This window comes from Nerophis lumbriciformis, linkage group LG05 (assembly GCF_033978685.3).
Source record: "Nerophis lumbriciformis linkage group LG05, RoL_Nlum_v2.1, whole genome shotgun sequence".
NCBI classification, from domain to species: Eukaryota; Metazoa; Chordata; class Actinopteri; order Syngnathiformes; family Syngnathidae; genus Nerophis; species Nerophis lumbriciformis.
In genome coordinates, this window is record NC_084552.2 from 58,299,082 (window position 1) to 58,316,978 (window position 17,897).

Genomic DNA, 17,897 nt, shown 5'->3' on the forward strand with positions numbered 1-17,897 from the left:
TCCTGTTGGAACTTGAAATCTCCATCTCCATAGAGCAGGTCAGCAGCAGGAAGCATGAAGTGCTCTAAAACTTGCTGGTAGACGGCTGCGTTGACCCTGGATCTCAGGAAACAGAGTGGACCGACACCAGCAGATGACATGGCACCCTAAACCATCACCCAACCATGCAAATTTTGCATTTTCTTTGGAAATCGAGGTCCCAGAGTCTGGAGGAAGACAGGAGAGGCACAGGATCCACGTTGCCTGAAGTCTAGTGTAAAGTTTCCACCATCAGTGATGGTTTGGGGTGCCATGTCATCTGCTGGTGTCGGTCCACTCTGTTTCCTGAGATCCAGGGTCAACGCAGCCGTCTACCAGCAAGTTTTAGAGCACTTCATGCTTCCTGCTGCTGACCTGCTCTATGGAGATGGAGATTTCAAGTTCCAACAGGACTTGGCGCCTGCACACAGCGCAAAATCTACCCGTGCCTGGTTTACGGACCATGGTATTTCTGTTCTAAATTGGCCCGCCAACTCCCCTGACCTTAGCCCCATAGAAAATCTGTGGGGTATTGTGAAAAGGAAGATGCAGAATGCCAGACCCAAAAACGCAGAAGAGTTGAAGGCCACTATCAGAGCAACCTGGGCTCTCATAACACCTGAGCAGTGCCAGAAACTCATCGACTCCATGCCACGCCGCATTAACGCAGTAATTGAGGCAAAAGGAGCTCCAACCAAGTATTGAGTATTGTACATGCTCATATTTTTCATTTTCATACTTTTCAGTTGGCCAACATTTCTAAAAATCCCTTTTTTGTATTAGCCTTAAGTAATATTCTAATTTTGTGACACACGGAATTTTGGATTTTCATTTGTTGCCACTTCAAATCATCAAAATTAAATGAAATAAACATTTGAATGCATCAGTCTGTGTGCAATGAATAAATATAATGTACAAGTTACACCTTTTGAATGCAATTACTGAAATAAATCAAGTTTTTCAAAATATTCTAATTTACTGGCTTTTACCTGTATATATATATATATATACATATATATATATATATGTTGTTGTTTTCTTACTGTACCGAAAATGAACCGAACCGTGACCTCTAAACCGAGGTACGTATCGAACCGAAATTTTTGTGTACCGTTACACTCCTAATATATATATATATATATATACATACATATATATGAGGACCCTACTTTGCGCCGCCTCAGCCCGGCCACCACCAGACAACCCTCGCTTCCCGAATGATCAATGTCTCTGTCATACTGTGCCGCGTCCGGGGCGCAGAGGCAGGGCCGGTGAGCCGCCGTGGCCAGGCTCGGGGCTGACATTAGTGGACGCCGGGTGAGTGATGTCAGCCTCTTGCTCCCATGGGGGAGGAGGAGGGTGGGGGAAGGCGCGGGGGAGCCCAAAGCAGTGGGCTTGGGGAAAGGTCACCGCTCAGCCTGGTGTGATTAATAAGACAAGAAGCTGAGCGTCCCCGATGCCATTATCAATATCCGCGGCCACCAGCTGTCCGGACTGCATATGCAGCAGGAATCAGACACGCGCACCCTAGGCAGTTAACATGGGAAGTGAGGGGGGGGGGATGGCGGATGATGCATAAACAAACAGTAAAGTCTCACAGTTGCTCGCTCCCGTTTGCTCGTTAATGTGAGAGGTCAGCTATCAATTAGATCATGTTTATTCACAACAGCGACTCTGACTCAACCGGATTCTGCTAAATGAGTCACGGGCGAAGCGAATCCGAGAGGTGAAAGTCTGGGACGGAAATGTCAGCGCAGCCTCGGCGACAAACATGACATTTAAACAGACATCTGTTTCGCCCCACCAACTAAAAATATTTTATCCTTGCCAGAGTTGTCCCATGTAAATCAACCCAAAATAATAATAAATACATCCCTGTCGCGTGAACACTGCCAGCCATTAAAAAAAAAAGACTTATTTCCATGCAGCGCGCCGCTTCTGCCGCTGCGGCAAAGTCGACAAACTGATTGGAAGTCGGGAAAGAAAGTTTAGAGGATGTCACATTCCATTGGACAGGACTGGGAATGACATCATACCGTCCCCTTAGTTCAGTTCCAAACTTGGGAAACAAACCTTTTTGCAGCAAATTCCTAAAAAGACCAGAGTGGTACAGAGGAAACACATTGGCAGATCCTTGCATTGACTTAAAATTAGAGATCCATCCATCCATCCATCCATCTTCTTCCGCTTATCCGAGGTCGGGTCGCGGGGGCAGCAGCCTAAGCAGGGAAGCCCAGACTTCCCTCTCCCCAGCCACTTCGTCCAGCTCCTCCCGGGGGATCCCGAGGCGTTCCCAGGCCAGCCGGGAGACATAGTCTTCCCAACGTGTCCTGGGTCTTCCCCGTAGCCTCCTGCCAGTCAGACGTGCCCGAAACACCTCCCTAGGGAGGCGTTCGGGTGGCATCCTGACCAGATGCCCGAACCACCTCATCTGGCTCCTCTCCATGTGGAGGAGCAGCGGCTTTACTTTGAGCTCCCCCCGGATGGCAGAGCTTCTCACCCTACCTCTAAGGGAGAGCCCCGCCACCCGGCGGAGGAAACTCATTTCATGACCCAAAGCTCATGACCATAGGTGAGGATGGGAACGTAGATCGACCGGTAAATCGAGAGCTTTGCCTTCCGGCTCAGCTCCTTCTTCACCACAACGGATCGATACAGCGTCCGCATTACTGAAGACGCCGCACCGATCCGCCCGTCGATCTCACGATCCACTCTTCCCTCACTCGTGAACAAGACTCCTAGGTACTTGAACTCCTCCACTTGGGGCAGGGTCTTCTTCCCAACCCAGAGATGGCACTCCACCCTTTTCCGGGCAAGAACCATGGACTCGGACTTGGAGGTGCTGATTATCATGCCGGTCGCTTCACACTCGGCTGCGAACCGATAAAATTAGAGATGTCCGATATTATCGGCCGATAAATGCTCTAAAATGTAATATCGGAAATTATCGGTATCCGTATCAAAAAGTAAAATTTTTTACCTTTTAAAACGCCGCTGTGTACACGGACGTAGGGGGAAGTACAGAGCTCCAATTAACCTTAAAGGCACTGCCTTTGCGTGCCGGCTCAATCACATAATATCTACTGCTTTTCACACACACAAGTGAATGCAAGGCATACTTGGTCAACAATAGCCATACAGGTCACACTGAGGGTGGCCGTATAAACAACTTTAACACTGTTACAAATATGCGCCACACTGTGAACCCACACCAAACAAGAATGACAAAGACATTTCGAGAGAACATCTGCACCGTAACACAACAGAACAAATACCCAGAACCCCTTGCAGCACTAACTCTTCCGGGATGCTACAATATACACCCCCGCGCCACCCACCTCAACCCCGCCCCCCAACCTCCTCATGCTCTCTCAGGGAGAGCATGTCCCAAATTCCAAGCTGCTGTTTTGAGGTATGTTAAAAAAGATAATGCACTTTGTGACTTCAATAATAAATATGGCAGTGCCATGTTGGCATTTTTTTTCCATAACTTGAGTTGATTTATTTTTGGAAAACCTTGTTACTGTCATGACTTGGTCCTGGGTGTTTGCTTTTCCGGGATGCAACGGAAAGTTGGCTCGGGCGAGACGGGAATGTAAGTACATAATTTATTTTATAATTACTAAAACAAAAAGAAGTAAACAAAAGGCGCGCACAATGGCGGAGAACAAACTATGAAACCAAAAAGACTATAAACATGGAACAAAAACTTACTTTGGCATGGGACATGAAGCATGATCTAAGAGGATGAACAGTGTGTAGAGCATAATTGTGGGATGTCGTCAGAACGACAAACTGAAAACAATGAACTTAAATACTATAGACATGATCAGTGAAAGCAGGTGCGTGACTCAAAACGTGAAACAGGTGCGTGACGTGACAGGTGAAAACTAATGGTTGCTATGGTGACAAAACAAAACAAAAGTGCACATAAAGTCCAAAAACAAAACCGAACATGACCAAAACAAAACATGATCACACAGACATGACAGTTACATTGTTTAATGCATCCAGCGGGGCATCACAACAAAATTAGGCATAATAATGTGTTAATTCCACGACTGTATATATCGGTATCGGTTGATATCGGAATCGGTAATTAATATCGGAATATCGGATATCGGCAAAAAAGCCATTATTGGACATCTCTACTTAAAATCTTGCTAGCTACAGAACACTGGAACACTTGTGATTTACATAACCGTTCCTCAGGGCACCCCTTTAAGGCCCCGTTTACACTAATAAGGTCATCCAGGGTAAATCACACCTAACCTTATCCGTGTCCACACACAACAATGCCAACATTTAAGACACCCTCCCCTACATGGGGATTTTAACACCTCCAAAATTGTTAACTACAACTAAGATGCACGTTACAATCAAACAGCTGCTGCGTAATAAGTACAATACTTACATTATCAACACTTCTTAGGGCGCAACAAGAAAACACAAAATAAACTATGCACTACTGCCATCTAACGTCTTGGACTTGCAACTGCAACTTAATGTCATAATTGCAAATGATAACATGATGATAATAATACAAGATATAACAACTGGAACAAGTTATCATAATCACCTCATTTTTAAATGTTGCAAAAAAAACAAAAAAAAAAACGATTTTATCATCAAAAACAATTAATAGTTATTAAAATGGTACCGTTGAGTACCGGTATCAATTCCCAGGTACCGGGAATTTGAACAGTACCCATCCCTAGTTCTACTTGTAGTGTTCCTCAGGGTTCCATTTTGGCTATTCAACGTGTGCGAGACTCACATTTTTGTAATAGATTCTTAAAAAACACTAGAGTTCTGTCAAGGGGATGATATTTGACTAACTACTTCTGTCGAGGACGCTGGTTCTATGGAATATACAAAATGAGACTAATGGTGAAGGGAGAAGTCAGGCCTCCCTGTTCCTTAGATTTCTGGAAATGTGGTCCTAAAAAGAACTTTGTTAAGTATCCCTGCTACAGGAGCTGTCAACTAATAATAACTAGTTTTACAGTCTTGGACTTGCAACTGCAATTGAGACTCAGAAATGTGATAATTAAAAAAAACTAGATGTAACAACAGGACAGCAGTTATGATTATCACCTCATTTTAAATGTTGTGATAAAAAAAAAAAATGTTATTATCAAAAACAATGAATATTTATCAACACAGACAAAAGTACCAAAATTGGTACGGTTAAGTACCGGTATCGATGATCAGCACCCATCCCTATACGTGCTACTGATAAGTATTAGCGATTTTACATAGGGACTTTAACACCTCCAAAATTGTTAAAGGGGAACATTATCACAATTTCATTAAAAATCAGTTCCCAGTGGCTTATTTTATTTTTCGAAGTTTTTTTCAAAATTTTACCCATCACGCAATATCCCTAAAAAAAGCTTCAAAGTGCCTGATTTTAACCATCGTTATAAACACCCGTCCATTTTCCTGTGACGTCACACAGTGATGCCAACACAAACAAACATGGCGGATAGAACAGCAAGATATAGCGACATTAGCTCGGATTCACTCTCGGATTTCAGCGGCTTAAGCGATTCAACAGATTACGCATGTATTGAAACGGATGGTTGTAGTGTGGAGGCAGGTAGCGAAAACGAAATTGAAGAAGAAACTGAAGCTATTGAGCCATATCGGTTTGAACCGTATGCAAGCGAAACCGACGAAAACGACACGACGGCCAGCGACACGGGAGAAAGCGAGGACGAATTCGGCGATCGCCTTCTAACCAACGATTGGTATGTGTTTGTTTGGCATTAAAGGAAACTAACAACTATGAACTAGGTTTACAGCATATGAAATACATTTGGCAACAACATGCACTTTGAGAGTGCAGACAGCCCAATTTTCATCAATTAATATATTCTGTAGACATACCCTCATCCGCTCTCTTTTCCTGAAAGCTGATCTGTCCAGTCCAGTTGGAAATGCATCTGCTTTGAGTGTCGCAGGATATCCACACATTCTTGCCATCTCTGTCGTAGCATAGCTTTCGTCGGTAAAGTGTGCGGAACAAACGTCCAATTTCTTGCCACTTTGGCATCTTTGGGCCACTGGTGCAACTTGAATCCGTCCCTGTTGGTGTTGTTACACCCTCCGACAACACACCGACGAGGCATGATGTCTCCAAGGTACGGAAAACAGTCGAAAAAACGGAAAATAACAGAGCTGATTTGACTCGGTGTTTGAGAAAATGGCGGATTGCTTCCCGAGAGCGAATAATAGAAAGGCGTTTAATTCGCCAAAATTCACCCATTTAGAGTTCGGAAATCGGTTAAAAAAAATATATGGTCTTTTTTCTGCAACATCGAGGTATATATTGACGCTTACATAGGTCTGGTGATAATGTTCCACTTTAACTACAACTAAGATGCACGTTACAATCAAACAGCTGCTGCGTAATAAGTACAATACTTACATTATCAACACTTCTTAGGGCGCAACAAGAAAACACAAAATAAACTATACACTACTGCCATCTAACGTCTTGGACTTGCAACTGCAACTTAATGTCATAATTGCAAATGATAACATGATGATAATAATACAAGATATAACAACTGGAACAAGTTATCATAATCACCTCATTTTTAAATGTTGCAAAAAAAACAACAAAAAAACGATTTTATCATCAAAAACAATTAATAGTTATTAACAAGGTACCGTTGAGTACCGGTATCAATTCCCAGGTACCGGGAATTTGAACAGTACCCATCCCTAGTTCTACTTGTAGTGTTCCTCAGGGTTCCATTTTGGCTATTCAACTTGTGAGAGACTCACATTTTTGTAATAGATTCTTAAAAAACACTAGAGTTCTGTCAAGGGGATGATATTTGACTAACTACTTCTGTCGAGGACGCTGGTTCTATGGAATATACAAAATGAGACTAATGGTGAAGGGAGAAGTCAGGCCTCCCTGTTCCTTAGATTTCTGGAAATGTGGTCCTAAAAAGAACTTTGTTAAGTATCCCTGCTACAGGAGCTGTCAACTAATAATAACTAGTTTTACAGTCTTGGACTTGCAACTGCAATTGAGACTCAGAAATGTGATCATTAAAAAAAACTAGATGTAACAACAGGACAGCAGTTATGATTATCACCTCATTTTAAATGTTGTAATAAAAAAAAAAATGTTATTATCAAAAACAATGAATATTTATCAACACAGACAAAAGTACCAAAATTGGTACGGTTAAGTACCGGTATCGATGATCAGCACCCATCCCTATACGTGCTACTGATAAGTATTAGCGATTTTACATGGGGACTTTAACACCTCCAAAATTGTTAAAGGGGAACATTATCACAATTTCATTACAAATCAGTTCCCAGTGGCTTATTTTATTTTTCGAAGTTTTTTTCAAAATTTTACCCATCACGCAATATCCCTAAAAAAGCTTCAAAGTGCCTGATTTTAACCATCGTTATAAACACCCGTCCATTTTCCTGTGACGTCACACAGTGATGCCAACACAAACAAACATGGCGGATAGAACAGCAAGCTATAGCGACATTAGCTCGGATTCAAACTCGGATTTCAGCGGTTTAAGCGATTCAACAGATTACGCATGTATTGAAACGGATGGTTGTAGTGTGGAGGCAGGTAGCGAAAACCAAATTGAAGAAGAAACTGAAGCTATTGAGCCATATCGGTTTGAACCGTATGCAAGCGAAACCGACGAAAACGACACGACAGCCAGCGACACGGGAGAAAGCGAGGACGAATTCGGCGATCGCCTTCTAACCAACGATTGGTATGTGTTTGTTTGGCATTAAAGGAAACTAACAACTATGAACTAGGTTTACAGCATATGAAATACATTTGGCAACAACATGCACTTTGAGAGTGCAGACAGCCCAATTTTCATCAATTAATATATTCTGTAGACATACCCTCATCCGCTCTCTTTTCCTGAAAGCTGATCTGTCCAGTCCAGTTGGAAATGCATCTGCTTTGAGTGTCGCAGGATATCCACACATTCTTGCCATCTCTGTCGTAGCATAGCTTTCGTCGGTAAAGTGTGCGGAACAAACGTCCAATTTCTTGCCACTTTTGCATCTTTGGGCCACTGGTGCAACTTGAATCCGTCCCTGTTGGTGTTGTTACACCCTCCGACAACACACCGACGAGGCATGATGTCTCCAAGGTACGGAAAACAGTCGAAAAAACGGAAAATAACAGAGCTGATTTGACTCTGTGTTTGTAATGTGTTTGAGAAAATGGCGGATTGCTTCCCGAGAGCGAATAATAGAAAGGCGTTTAATTCGCCAAAATTCACCCATTTAGAGTTCGGAAATCGGTTAAAAAAAATATATGGTCTTTTTTCTGCAACATCGAGGTATATATTGACGCTTACATAGGTCTGGTGATAATGTTCCACTTTAACTACAACTAAGATGCACGTTACAATCAAACAGCTGCTGCGTAATAAGTACAATACTTACATTATCAACACTTCTTAGGGCGCAACAAGAAAACACAAAATAAACTATACACTACTGCCATCTAACGTCTTGGACTTGCAACTGCAACTTAATGTCATAATTGCAAATGATAACATGATGATAATAATACAAGATATAACAACTGGAACAAGTTATCATAATCACCTCATTATTAAATGTTGCAAAAAAAACAAAAAAAAAACGATTTTATCATCAAAAACAATTAATAGTTATTAACATGGTACCGTTGAGTACCAGTATCAATTCCCAGGTACCGGGAATTTGAACAGTACCCATCCCTAGTTCTACTTGTAGTGTTCCTCAGGGTTCCATTTTGGCTATTCAACGTGTGCGAGACTCACATTTTTGTAATAGATTCTTTAAAAAACACTAGAGTTCTGTCAAGGGGATGATATTTGACTAACTACTTCTGTCGAGGACGCTGGTTCTATGGAATATACAAAATGAGACTAATGGTGAAGGGAGAAGTCAGGCCTCCCTGTTCCTTAGATTTCTGGAAATGTGGTCTTAAAAAGAACTTTGTTAAGTATCCCTGCTACAGGAGCTGTCAACAAAATGTCTTTAAGTGGATTATACTGTAACTAATTTGTGAAATATGCTCAGTATGAAATAGCATGGTTGAGAGAATTATGCAGATAGAGCCTTTAAAAGGAGGAGGCAGACAGAGTTTAATGAGATGGGAGGCCAAATGAGCAGATGAAAAAGTAGGAGTCGGAGACTCAGTGATGGCGCGGAGACTTGGTTTCAGCCTAGCCTGGGGCGGCCCAGATGGCAAGGACTCGTCTCCGTTTTGCCCTCGGTGTGTTTGGCAGCCGCTACTCTCCTCACCGCTGGCGACTACTACGCCTCTCGATGGAAAGCAAGGACTAGTGCGGGTCGTCCAAGAAGGCGTTTTCACACCCGGAAAAGTCTTTCCTTTTAACACCCTTAACCTCCGACTCGTTTTGCTGTCGCGCGCAGATGTCCTTCGGCACCTCTTAGGTCTTATACTGCGAAAAACAGCTGCAATGGGTGCGGATAAAATGTGAAAAAATAACTAAAAGCAATATTTAGCCCATTATTGGACACCTACTTGTGATGGGTCAGGTAGGCAATGTGTGCTTGGATCTCTTTGGAGGTGCAATTTTATTGTAGTTTAATACTTTTTCTCTGATTTCAGTGTGCCAAGGAACTGTCTCTCTCCAAAGAGTGCCTAATTTCAGCCAGGCGATTAAAGAGAAACATAAGTTGACAGAGTGTAGCATAGAGTAACCTCATGGAATGTAAGGTAACGTAACGTAATTATAATTTAATATTATGTAGCCTAACCTGACGTAATGCAACATATCGTAACCAAACCTAATTTAACACAAACAAACGTAACACAAAGTAACGTAAACAATCGTTATGTAACCTAATGTAGCCTAGCCTAACATAATGCAACATATCGTAACTTAACCTAACATGACATAACATAACCAATTGTAATGTAACTTAATAGAGCCTAACTTGACATAATACCACATATCGTAATCTGACCTAATGTAACATAATCAAACGTAACGCAAAGTAACTTAACCAATTGTAATGTAACCTAATGTAGCCTAACCTAACATAATGCAACATATCGTAATCTAACCTAACGTAACATAACCAAACGTAACGTAACCAATCGTAATCTAACCTAAAGTAACCTAATTTAACATAATGCAACATATCGTAATATAATCTAACGTAAGATAACCAAACGTAACACAAAGTAACGTAACCAATAGTAATGTAACCTAATGTAGCCTAACCTAACCTAACATAATGCAACATATCGTAATCTAACCTAATGTAACATAACCAAATGGAATGCTCAGTCATTCACAAACAAGGATGGGGCGAGGGTCACCACTTTGTCAACAAATGCGCGAGCAAATTGTTGAACAGTTTAAGAAAAACCTTTCTCAACCAGCTATTGCAAGGAATTTAGGGATTTCACCATCTACGGTCCGTAATATCATCAAAGGGTTCAGAGAATCTGGAGAAATCACTGCACGTAAGCAGCTAAGCCCGTGACCTTCGATCCCTCAGGCTGTACTGCATCAACAAGCGACATCAGTGTGTAAAGGATATCACCACATGGGCTCAGGAACACTTCAGAAAACCAGTGTCAGTAACTACAGTTGGTCGCTACATCTGTAAGTGCAAGTTAAAACTCTCCTATGCAAGGCGAAAACTGTTTATCAACAACACCCAGAAACGCCGTCGGCTTCGCTGGGCCTGAGCTCATCTAAGATGGACTGATACAAAGTGGAAAAGTGTTCTGTGGTCTGACGAGTCCACATTTCAAATTGTTTTTGGAAACTGTGGATGTCAAAGAGGAAAAGAACCATCCGGATTGTTATAGGCGCAAAGTTGAAAAGCCAGCATCTGTGATGGTATGGGGGTGTATTAGTGCCCAAGACATGGGTAACTTACACATCTGTGAAGGCGCCATTAATGCTGAAAGGTACATACAGGTTTTGGAGCAACATATGTTGCCATCCAAGCAACGTTACCATGGACGCCCCTGCTTATTTCAGCAAGACAATGCCAAGCCACGTGTTACATCAACGTGGCTTCATAGTAAAAGAGTGCGGGTACTAGACTGGCCTGCCTGTAGTCCAGACCTGTCTCCCATTGAAAATGTGTGGCGCATTATGAAGCCTAAAATAGCACAACGGAGACCCCCGGACTGTTGAACAACTTAAGATGTACATCAAGCAAGAATGGGAAAGAATTCCACCTGAGAAGCTTAAAAAATGTGTCTCCTCAGTTCCCAAACGTTTACTGAGTGTTGTTAAAAGGAAAGGCCATGTAACACAGTGGTGAACATGCCCTTTCCCAACTACTTTGGCACGTGTTGCAGCCATGAAATTCTAAGTTAATTATTATTTGCAAAAAAAAATAAAGTTTATGAGTTTGAACATCAAATATGTTGTCTTTGTAGCATATTCAATTGAATATGGGTTGAAAATGATTTGCAAATCATTGTATTCCGTTTATATTTACATCTAATACAATTTCCCAACTCATATAGAAACGGGGTTTGTACAAGTGCTGTTCCGTCTTCCGGTTGTCCAGAGCGTTTCTACTGTAAAATAACCAGACATAAAACAACATGACATACTGTAACATGACTAAAATATTACCGCTAACAATAAGTAGCACAACAGAACTTGTCCTAACCTAACAACAATTCAACAAAGCCAACACTAACAGCGCAGTTTATAAAATCCACAAACGTATCCTTTAAAACTCACACATCAGCATGCAAGTCATAAAAATGCATCTAAAATGTTATACTGGGTTAATAACAACGTCCTGATGTCCAATAACTGCGAGAAAATGTGCATTACAGCTCGGCGGTGCAGGCGATTTCACGAAGGCACACCATGACGAGGAGCTAATAAAAGTGCGAGGAGCTCTCCATCAGCTGTGCGAGATGCTTTATGTTGCCCGCTGTCATCAGCGACAGTAGCGGGCCGCAGATTTAGAGTGGGGCGCGCACAACAAGGACTTTTATTGCTGATGTAAATATTAGCGCTGGACGGGGAAGCCACGTTCACAGCTGGCGCAGGAAGGGCTGTTCAATCAGTACGGACTTTTGAGAGCTCTCGTGTTATGATGCAATGTAAAAGCACATGGCGGTAGATGACCACAGTGTATACAATAAAAAAGCCTTTTTTTTTTTTAGATATACCGTATTTTTCAGAGTATAAGTCGCACCGGAGTATAAGTCGCACCTGCCGAAAATGCATAATAAAAAAGGAAAAAAACATATATAAGTCGCACTGGAGCCCGGCCAAACTATGAAAAAAAACTGCGACTTATAGTCCGAAAAAGACATACTAGTTTTAGCTATTTGGCTGTTCTAGTTTTATTTGTATTTATTTTTTATTGTCTTTTTATTTTTATTTTTTTTTTAATACACTGTAGCACTTTGAGGTTGTTTACTCAATGTAAAGTGTTTTTTTTACAAATAAAATATATTATTATTATTATTATTATTATTATTATTATACAACAAGACATCTTCAGGTCGTGAGCATATTTGGAGTTGCTCTACCTAGTGGCTAAAATGGGGAATGACAGTATAATCAAAACCAAATGTCTTATTTCAACATTAACGTTGTTTTTAATGAGAAATATAGGGAAAAAAGTCAACTCAATGAATAATTAATATATGCATCAGAAATTATTAAATGTGAAATAATACAAATGTGAAGTAATTTGTTAAAATGTCCATTTTTTGCACTGCTAATTATTTGCCACTTGCCCAAATTTGAACATTGTATTTGTCCCTAGTTTTAAGAGCTATTTACGTATTTTTAGTCATTGACTTTACATCAAAAAACAAATAGATATTTTGGTTTTCCCCACATGGGAAATCTTATTTTAGGATTCTGCAACATCCTGACGATGCTTGATTTAAGAATTGCATGTTGAATAATGCTTATTTTCAGAATAAAATATTTATTTCTTTATTAAAAGTCCTGTTAATTTATTGACATACATACATAGGATGTTTTATTAAGTCAAATTAATTAGCTGCATGGATGGATAATATCACTAGTTTTTAAGGTTGTTTTATTTTCCTAAAATCCAGTCTTTTTATCTTACATTTTGTCAGCTCTTGTTTGCAGCGTGGCTACATAACCTTAATTTGCAACTATTTATTAAATGATTTATTATTTCACAGCCTTTGTTTATATCTATTCAAAAACATTTCAATGTATTTAATGTCATTTAAAAATGTATTTAATGACATTCAATTGTATTTTCATTAATTCAATACTACGTTATTCATGTAATTAGTTGTCTTAAATACTTTTTTATTTTATGATAATGTAGTGCATTGATAAGCATCATTAAAATCAAAAGTGAGAACCATTTTTTTTTTTAATTATCAAGTTTACTATTTCCGATGTTTCAAAATTATATTTATTATATATATATATATATATATATATATATATATATATATATACACACACACAAACACACACACACACACACAAACACATGTATATACCGTAATTTTCGGACTATAAGTCGTAGTTTTTTTCATAGATTGGCCGGGCTCCAGTGCGACTTATATATGTTTTTTTCCTTTTTTATTATGCATTTTCGGCAGGTGCGACTTATACTCCGAAAAATCCATCCATCCATCCATCTTCTTCCGCTTATCCGAGGTCGGGTCGCGGGGGCAGCAGCCTAAGCAGGGAAGCCCAGACTTCCCTCTCCCCAGCCACTTCATCCAGCTCCTCCCGGGGGATCCCGAGGCGTTCCCAGGCCAGCCGGGAGACATAGTCTTCCCAACGTGTCCTGGGTCTTCCCCGTGGCCTCCTACCGGTCGGACGTGCCCTAAACACCTCCCGAGGGAGGCGATCGGGTGGCATCCTGACCAAATGCCCGAACCACCTCATCTGGCTCCTCTCGATGTGGAGGAGCAGCGGCTTTACTTTGAGCTCCCCCCGGATGACAGAGCTTCTCACCCTATCTCTAAGGGAGAGCCCCGCCACCCGGCGGAGGAAACTCATTTCGGCCGCTTGTACCCGTGATCTTGTCCTTTCGGTCATAACCCAAAGCTCATGACCATAAGTGAGGATGGGAACGTAGATCGACCGGTAAATTGAGAGCTTTGCCTTCCGGCTCAGCTCCTTCTTCACCACAACGGATCGATACAGCGTCCGCATTACTGAAGATGCCGCACCGATCCGCCTGTCGATCTCACGATCCACTCTTCCCTCACTCGTGAACAAGACTCCGAGGTACTTGAACTCCTCCACTTGGGGCAGGGTCTCCTCCTCAACCCGGAGATGGCACTCCACCCTTTTCCGGGCGAGAACCATGGACTCGGACTTGGAGGTGCTGATTCTCATCCCAGTCGCTTCACACTCGGCTGCGAACCGATCCAGTGAGAGCTGAAGATCCTGGCCAGATGAAGCCATCAGGACCACATCATCTGCAAAAAGCAGAGACCTAATCCTGCAGCCACCAAACCGGATCCCCTCAACGCCTTGACTGCGCCTAGAAATTCTGTCCATAAAAGTTATGAACAGAATCGGTGACAAAGGGCAGCCTTGGCGGAGTCCAACCCTCACTGGAAACGTGTCCGACTTACTGCCGGCAATGCGGACCAAGCTCTGGCACTGATTATACAGGGAGCGGACCGCCAAAATCAGACAGTCTGATACCCCATACTCTCTGAGCACTCCCCACAGGACCTCCCGAGGGACACGGTCGAATGCCTTCTCCAAGTCCACAAAGCACATGTAGACTGGTTGGGCAAACTCCCATGCACCCTCAAGGACCCTGCCGAGAGTATAGAGCTGGTCCACAGTTCCACGACCAGGACGAAAACCACACTGTTCCTCCTGAATCCGAGGTTCGACTATCCGGCGTAGCCTCCTCTCCAGTACACCTGAATAGACCTTACCGGGAAGGCTGAGGAGTGTGATCCCACGATAGTTAGAACACACCCTCCGGTTCCCCTTCTTAAAGAGAGGAACCACCACCCCGGTCTGCCAATCCAGAGGTACCGCCCCCGATGTCCACGCGATGCTGCAGAACCTTGTCAACCAAGACAGCCCCACAGCATCCAGAGCCTTAAGGAACTCCGGGCGGATCTCATCCACCCCCAGGGCCTTGCCACCGAGGAGCTTTTTAACTACCTCAGCAACCTCAGCCCCAGAAATAGAAGAGTCCACCACAGATTCCTCAGGCACTGCTTCCTCATTGGAAGACGTGTTGGTGGGATTGAGGAGGTCTTCGAAGTATTCTTTCCACCGATCCACAACATCCGCAGTCGAGGTCAGCAGAACACCATCCTCACCATACACGGTGTTGATAGTGCACTGCTTCCCCTTCCTGAGGCGGCGGATGGTGGTCCAGAATTGCTTTGAAGCCGTCCGGAAGTCGTTTTCCATGGCTTCCCCGAACTCCTCCCATGTCCGAGTTTTTGCCTCCGCAACCGCTGAAGCCGCACACCGCTTGGCCTGTCGGTACCTGTCCGCTGCCTCAGGAGTCCTATGAGCCAAAAGAACTCGATAGGACTCCTTCTTCAGCTTGACGGCATCCCTCACCGCCGGTGTTCACCAACGGGTTCTAGGATTACCGCCACGACAAGCACCAACTACCTTGCGGCCACAGCTCCAATCAGCTGCCTCGACAATAGAGGCGCGGAACATGGTCCACTCGGACTCAATGTCCAGCACCTCCCTCGTGACATGTTCAAAGTTCTTCTGGAGGTGGGAATTGAAACTCTCTCTGACAGGAGACTCTGCCAGACGTTCCCAGCAAACCCTCACAATGCGTTTGGGCCTGCCGGGTCTGTCCGGCATCCTCCCCCACCATCGCAGCCAACTCACCACCAGGTGGTGATCAGTAGAAAGCTCCGCCCCTCTCTTCACCCGAGTGTCCAAAACATGAGGCCGCAAATCTGATGACACAACTACAAAGTCGATCATGGAACTGCGGCCTAGGGTGTCCTGGTGCCAAGTGCACATATGGACACCCTTATGTTTGAACATAGTGTTCCTTATGGACAATCTGTGACGGGCACAAAAGTCCAATAACAAAACACCACTCGGGTTCAGATCCGGGCGGCCATTCTTCCCAATCACGCCTCTCCAGGTTTCACTGTCGCTGCCAATATGAGCATTGAAGTCCCCCAGTAGAACGAGGGAATCACCCGGGGGAGCACTCTCAAGTACTCCCTCGAGCGAATCCAAAAAGGGTGGGTACTCTGAGCTGCCGTTTGGCGCGTAAGCGCAAACCACAGTCAGGACCCGTCCCCCCACCCGAAGGCGGAGGGAAGCTACCCTCTCGTCCACCGGGTTGAACTCCAACATGCAGGCTCTGAGCCGGGGGGCAACAAGAATTGCCACCCCAGCCCGTCGCCTCTCATTGCCGGCAACGCCAGAGTGGAAGAGAGTCCAGCCCCTCTCGAGAGAACTGGTTCCAGAGCCCTTGCTGTGCGTCGAAGTGAGTCCGACTATATCTAGCCGGAACTTCTCGACCTCGCGCACTAGCTCAGGCTCCTTCCCCCCCAGCGAGGTGACGTTCCACGTCCCAAGAGCTAGCTTCTGCAGCCGAGGATCGGACCGCCAAGTGCCCTGCCCTCGACTGCCGCCCAGCTCACATTGCACCCGACCTCTATGGCCCCTGCTATGGGTGGTGAGCCCATTGGAGGGGTGACCCACGTTGCCTCTTCGGGCTGTGCCCGGCCGGGCCCCATGGGGACAGGCCCGGCCACCAGGCGCTCGCCATCGTGCCCCGCCTCCGGGCCTGGCTCCAGAGGGGGGCCCCGGTGACCTGCGTCCGGGCGAGGGAAATCTGGGTCCTTTATTTGTATTCGTCATGGAGGTCTTCGAGCTGACGAAAAATATGGTATGTATATATAGATATATGTATATAAATGAATATGTATATATATAAATACCAATATATGTATATATTCAAATATATATATATATATGTACATATTTATATCTATATACATATATGTATGTATGTATATATATGTATATATATACATATATACATACATATGTATGTATAGATATGTAAAGATATATATGTATATGTATGTGTGTGTATGTATATATATATATATATATATATATATATATATATATATATATATATATATATATATATATATACATACATATATATATATATATATATATATATATATATATATATACATATATATATATATGCCTATGTGTGTATGTATTTATTTAATATTGGCATATAAGTATGTTCCATCATCTTGGCTTGTTAAACCGGCCACATGAGAATCCTTCACCTGAGGAAAAAGTTAACTCTGCTACCAAGGGCTATGTAGATTGCTAATTAGCTAATGAGCTGCGATATGCAAATTCACCAGCAAATGTCACTTTGGTCCCGAAAGAATGCCGTCACGCGTGGGCTTCTGGTCAATAGAGACCACCCGCCTTGTCAAGCAAAAATAAAAAAATAAAACACTTCTATAAATGAATTTGCTTTCAGGGGATATGGGAACCAAGTTTGCAAGAACTCTCTGCATGTAGGGAATATTCAACAAGCACGTTAACATATATCAGCATGCCCTAGCACGTCACTATAGCAACCACCTGCACTACCTATAACTGCATAGCCACAGAGGTCAAGGGTTTCCTAAATGACATCCTGAGGAGGGTCCCACCCACTCATTGCATGGTCAACCTTCACTCTTACAGTGATAAAGTGGCAAGCGGCACGATTCCGAGCGTGGTAAGAAAAAAAAAACGGGAAAAAAATCGTCCGGCAGTATTGGACTTCACAAGGCTCGTTGACATGGGAGGTGATGGTTATTGCAGGTGAGGGGGAGGAGGACGAGGCCATATATAGAGGAGGAAGGA